Source organism: Micromys minutus, assembly GCF_963924665.1.
Source record: "Micromys minutus genome assembly, chromosome: 6".
Classification (NCBI taxonomy): domain Eukaryota; kingdom Metazoa; phylum Chordata; class Mammalia; order Rodentia; family Muridae; genus Micromys; species Micromys minutus.
The window spans coordinates 45,146,604-45,153,400 of NC_137975.1; the positions used below are offsets into that span (position 1 = coordinate 45,146,604).

Below are 6,797 nucleotides of genomic sequence, written 5' to 3' on the forward strand. Positions count from 1 at the left end.
AAAAGGAAAATATGTTCTTTGGTAACAATGGAAAGAAACATGACACAATGATTTTCTTTCACTTGTCAGCATGCAGATGGTTATTTTTTCAGTAACAATTGCAATCAGGAAGAAAAGCAACTTTTCGGCTTTCGGCTCAGAGAAGGCAACAGTGCAGCTTTCTTCGGTTGTCCCGAATCCGGGTTCATCCAACACCAGCCGCCTCCACCATGCTGCCCAAGTTCGACCCCAACGAGATCAAAGTCGTGTACTTGAGGTGCACCGGAGGTGAGGTTGGCTTCACATCTGCCTTGGCCCCTAAGATCGGTCCTCTTGGTCTGTCTCCGAAGAAAGTCGGTGATGACATTACCAATGCTACTGTGGACTGGAAAGGCCTCAGGATTACAGTGAAACTGACCATCCAGAGCAGACAGTACCAGATTGAGGTGGTGCCCTCTGTCTCTGCCCTGATCATCAAAACCCTCAAGAAGCCACCAAGAGACCAGAAGAAGCAGAAAAATATCAAACACAGTGGAAACATCACTTTTGATGACATTGTCAACATTGCCCGGCAGATGTGACACCGGTCCTTGGCCAGAGAGCTTTCTGGAGCTATCAAGGAGATCTTGGGGACTGCACTATCTGTGGGCTGCAGTGTGGATGGCCACCACCCTCATGATGTCATAGAGGACATCAACAGTGGTGCAGTGGGTGCCCGGCTAGTTAAGAAGCAACAAGATATTTCAATAAAAGACTTATCTCATAACCACCCCTCCCCACTAAAAAGAAAGAAAAGCAAAACAGGTAACTTGCATTGCTGGGAACAGCTCTGGAACTGAGTAGAACATGAAAATGTCTCCAGTCAGAACTATAGCTAGGCATAGCCAATAAATCTTGTTGGCTGTAGAACCTTCAAAACTTATTAGGCTACTTTCATATGGCATAGACAAAAATTAAATTACAGTTTGGTTATACAACCCAAACTAACATAAAAAAAGAGACAGATGCCTTACCTATTTAAACAGAGAGCAGAGAATCATCTTTCACTAACTTGTGCACACTACACATTCCATACATACGTTAGTGTAGAAATGTATATTACCTTTGAGAATTTTTATGTTTGCAGATACCAATAAAGTCCAAGATTCACCTTGAAGATGCTGAGATGCCGAGACACATTTATTCTAGGATCTTGTTGGATCCAACTTCAGACTGCCTTAATATCAGTCTCATCAAAACCCGGTTACAGGACAGCTTTAAAGAAAGCTGCTAATTGGTCTAGCAGTACAGACTGTTCCAGCCAGGACTTCAGTTAAACACTTAACTTTCTCAACAAGCAGAGACTGGACAGCAGATGCTGCAGCTAGCTTTCTGAAGACTTAGAAATATCTCCATTTTTTGAGACTCCTCTCTAAAGCAAAATGATACCCAAGACAGGAGAAAGCAGTTTTCAGGAACTATGTCTCATTCCCAAGAGATGGAGTGGATGGGTTTTGGTCATTTAGCGGATGGTGGATGTTTGTAGCCATTGAAGAAGGGCGATTGCAAGTTGTTATGGTCTTGGACAGGTAGAAAATAAAATGAGGGTTTGATTTGGAGATTTCTTCTTTCTTTCATTTCTTTATCTTTCTTTTAAATACAGTTGGGGGTAAAGAATGAAGAAGAGAAGAAAAGACAAAGAAGAATATGAGAATAAGGGTAGGTTATTAAATCTACTCTTAAACTACAGAGCTACAACTAGCCCAAAAACTTACATTGGTATAGGTCTTTGCATATTGATATAAAATTAAGGTTATATTTGGTGACATTGGTGAAATTGTATAAATTTGTGTATATTGATACAAAATCATGATTCTATTTGGATATAACATTTTATATATATATATATATATATATATATATATATATATATATATATATATATATATATATATATATATATCAACTCTTTATATTATACTCATGAAATTCCTGAAAATACAATGTTAAGTTATAGTCGTTTTGAAAGCTGCTCACACAAACTGTTTAGGATAATTAAAAAATGAAAGTTCATAGTTAATCAAGTTTATGATCACGTTATATACTAGTCCAGTTTATTACAGAAATATGTTTCCAAGATTGAACAGCTAGTAAATAGAAACAAGCAACATTTGCCTGTTCAGATATACAGTATATAGAGCTCTTCTAGGGGAGACCTGGGCTGCCAGGGAGCAGAGAGATCTCTGCAGAGTGCACACGGAATGTACACCTCCTGCCTTGCCCTGCCCTGCCCTGCCTGATCCAGCGACCAGGAAAAGAACTTTGGAACTTCTGTTCCTACCCGGCGACTCTGAGGCATAGAACAGGGCTCGGCCCATCTGTCACCTGGACCAGTGGAGATCCAGGGACACAGACCAGATACAAGGGAAAGGCAAGAACATATCACTGACAACAAAATGGCAAGAGGAAAGCGAAAGTGTATATCCCAAGGAAACCAAGACAATCTAGCAACACAAGAACCCAGCTCTCCCATAACAACAGAGCTCTTCTAAAACCTCAAAGTCCCACAGACTATGGCATATGAAGATATTTTATTAATAAGAGGCTTTTATGACAGTCACATAGGTCTGCTCTTAGTAGCATTCCTGTTCTACTTCAAGGAAGATGATGAGCATCAAAGAACCCCCATATGGAATTTGCTTCAAATGTGGCAAGCTAGCCACCAGACAAAATACTGCCCTTGCTTCAGCTACAGACAGTATGTTGTATAAATAGGACAAACACTGGATGCAGGAATGTCAACTGCTGAACTTTGTCAAGACAGGAGAAGCAGTCCTTCATATTTTCTGCTTCACAAAAAGTCTATCATAATCTGGGTCAGATGGATATTCCAGCAGTATAGAGGAATTTGGGGTGGGAGCACTGTTGGGAAAGCCAGCTTTCTCTGTCATTTCTTTAGTTTTGGAAGCTGTTTGCTCTGCACGATATATATATATATATATATATATATATATATATATATATATATATATATATATATATATATATATGCAGGCAATACTTATTTCTTTTCCAGTCTCTAACAGAGTTGAAGACTAGATAGTTATAGTCTCAAAATTAAGTTTAAGTTGTGTAGGATTTAAGAAAATGTTTTTAAGTCTAAGAAGATGTTTTAGGTTTGTAATGCAAATTATAATAGAAATTGATTTAGGAACAAAGCTCTGAACTCACAGAGACAGGATAGTTAATAGAATACTGTCTCCAAGTTTACCAAATACCTATGGACTTGATATTATGAATGTAAATCTGCCAGATGGTTCTCATAAATATCATTTTGTATATAGTTTATTATTATAATAAGAGAGTTTTTAAAAGGAGATAAATGTAGAGAGAATCTCTTGTACTATATGGACGCATCACCTGTCAATAAAATGTTGTTGGCCTATTTAATTAGGCAGAAAATAGGGAGGTGGAAGTTCTGGTACAGAGAGAATTTTTGGGAATAGAGTCAGGTGCAAAGGATATTCATCCCAAATGCTAAGAAAGAGACAGATACATAAAACTGAGAAGATAACCAGCCATGTGTCATGCTCACAATAAAATAAATTGGACTATTGAGCTATGACCTAGCAGGGGAACAGAACCAAAAGCTAAGTCTCAGAGGTGATATTTCTGGGAACAAAGTAGATGTGTAGAAAAACATGAGGTTACAGATGATGTTAACTGCGAAACACTCATATCAAAAATGGTGTAGTGTCTGGGGGCCCCAAGGAGATAAAAGAGAGAGGAAGAGAAGTTGTTGAGAGATCATGTTGAGGGATCAGAAGGAGTCATTGTGAGGACACAGTGGAGCAGAGTGAGCCAGGGCAAGACTCAGATTGAAGGGAAAGGCTGGAAAATAGGTAGCCATAGAAGATTAAAATAGATCAGAACTTTCCCAGCTTAGTGCCTGCAGCTTGATAAAAATTTCAGGTCTTTGTGTCATTTATGTGGGAGCAGAGTGGGAATAGAAATGCCTTGTCACCTGGGATAGATGAAAGAGTATAGTCTACCTCCCTCAAGAAATACCATGTCAAATGCTTGTAATCTTAGTACTGGGGAGGTCAAGAGAGAAAGATATCTAGGACTGTTGGCCAGCTAGTGTGTGTAGCTTAATTGGTGAGCTCCAGGAAAATGGGAGACTCCTTCTCAAAAGAAGATGGACAGTACTCCAGAAGATGACCCTTATCTTTCCTCTGACATTCATACAAATGCATTCTCACTCACATGAACATATATATTTATGTATATATAAACAGTATACTTGAACATATATGTATACACATATTAAACTCTTATAATGGGTTTTAATAATAAAGGTAAATTTAAAATTGTGATATTTATTATCAACCAAACTTAAAAGGAAAAGCACATTTATTTAGCCAAATTGGCACAATTACATATCTCAGAATCATTAACTTTGAACCAGAATAAGGAAAAGGAGATTTTTTTTTAGATAAAAGAGCTGATTTATGACAATGAAGGAATAGAATCATTCTTAACACTTTTATCTGTTATGTTTCCCACACATTACTAGGTTTTCTGGTTTGGAGAAAAATGACATTAGAAATTTATTCACATTTGTGGGTGTCAGACTTTGTCTTGCTGACAAATTCTTTGGAGAAACATTTACAGGAGAAAGATTCCATTTCAGCTAATGGTTTCAAAGGTATATTCCTCGATTCTCAGGGTTGCATTGCACTGGGCCTGAGAAAAGGCAAAGCGTCATGGCAGAGAAGAAAAAGTAGAACAGAGCTGCTCACCACGTGGCAGTCAGGAAGCAGTAACAGAAAGTCACAGCTAAGGTGTGTCCCCCATCATTCGCTTTTTCTCAATAGCCTATAGGCTTCAGAATTCATCTGTGAGAAAAGTCATTTATCCAGTCATAGTCCTCCGAATCAAATGTCCCCTGGATGCACCCTCATGAGCACAGCCAAAGTCTGCTTTACTAATCTGGCCATTCTCAGTCTCCGTAACTTGATAATAAGTTAACATTTGTCATGCTATGACTAGAGGTCATTTCAAGAACTATGATGCTCTTTTTTTGTTAGTCTGGGAAAATTAACACAGAACCATTACATCTTGCGGCATGCCCGGGATAGAGTGAGATTTGTCTAATACTCAAGAAGCTGTCAGTTCCATTGGTCTAAGGAAACAGTGAGGAGACTTTGAAAAGCCATGAGCCCAATGGTTTGTTTGGATGAATGTGCCACTGTCTGCTAAAGATCTGCATTGCTTCGGTTTAATTTCTTCCAGTTAGGTGATCGTGCCTTTGGAATGGGCTAGTGGTTGTTTATCACAAGACTTTCTAATTTCCCTTTTCTGTAAAAATGTTGACTATATGGAGAAATAAAGAGCAAAGCAAAACAAACCAGCTTACAGCTCTATTTCTTTTTTTAAATTCATCACATTATTTTTCAGATTTTTAAGCATTTTTGCATAAAAGTATACGAATACATTTTTTATAAGGTTGTAATTAAGTATTTGTGGGTACATATACATACACATATGTATATATGTAACAATAATATAGAAAAAGAGGTTATTAATTTGAGGGGATAGGAGAGAAACTGAGAGGGGCTGTAGGAAGGAAAGGGGGATGTGATACAGTTCTATTGTAATTAAAATATATTCTTTTTTTCTTTTTCCTTGAACTTCACACAGTCTGTGGGTTGTTTCTGGGGTGTTCAGAGCTTTCTGGGGTTAGTATCCCATTATCAGTGACTGCATATTATGTCTGTTCTTTTGTGACTGGGTTATCTCACTCAGGATGATATTCTCTAGATGCATCCATTTTCTTAAGAATTTCGTTAAGCCATTGTTTCTGATAGCTGAGTAGTACTCCACTGAGTAAATGTACCACAATTTTTGTATCCATTCATCTACTGAAGGAAATCTGGGTTCCTTCCAGCTTCTGGCTATTATAAATAGAGCTGTAATGAACATTGTGGTGCAAGTATATTTGTTGTATGTTGGAGCGTCTCTGGGGTAAATGCCCAGAAGTGGAATAACTGGGTCTTCAGGTAGTACTATGTCCATTTTTCTGAGGAACTGCCAGACTGATTTCCAGAGTGGTTGTATCAGTTTACAACCCTACCAGCAGTGGAGAAGTGTTCCTCTTTCTCCAAATCCTCACCAGCATCTATTGTCATCTGAGTTTTGGATCTTGGCCAATCTGACTGGTGTGAGGTAGAATCTCAGGGTTGTTTTGATGTGCATTTCCCTGATGGCTAAGCTGTATTTCGAATAGGTGTTCAATAAAATTATCTCAAATAGAGCTGAAGAATCATGACTTAATGTTATGAAAAGGCAGCAGAAAAACTCAAGCAACATTTATTATTTTCCCACTAAGCTGAGCCTGTATGGGAGATACTGTTGTTAGTACTTTGAAGCTGGAATAAAATATAAATAACAAAGTATGTCAAAGCAATACAATTATATTTCTATAAAATCACAGAAATTGAGGGATGTTGATTTTTTTTATTACTTGATTTCTCCATTTTCAATTTCATGGTTGTCATTAAAATACCAGTAATAATAAAAATGTTCTTATGATCTAATGGGCATTCTATTCACTAATGTATTTATTTCAAAGACTTAAAATAATGTGATTTTTAATTCTTACTACTTAATTTTAGTCTGTATATGCTTGGGTGTGCACACATGCATGTGGTGTATGAAAGTGTACACAAATGAACAGTTGTGTGCCACAGCCTGTGTGTGGAAGGTCAGAAGGCAACTTTTCAGAGTAGATTCACTCCTTTTACTATGTATACTTTTGGGATTAAAAACAGGTTGTT

The 6,797-nt window shown here is 37.6% G+C and overlaps 1 pseudogene across 1 annotated transcript; it reads left to right on the top strand.

The window, feature by feature from the left end:
* The first annotated feature begins 209 nt into the window (after positions 1-209).
* On the top strand, positions 210-706 carry LOC308421911 (large ribosomal subunit protein uL11-like; annotated as a pseudogene). Its single transcript has one exon. The product of its transcript is annotated as a large ribosomal subunit protein uL11-like (transcript).
* The last annotated feature ends 6,091 nt before the right edge of the window (positions 707-6,797 follow it).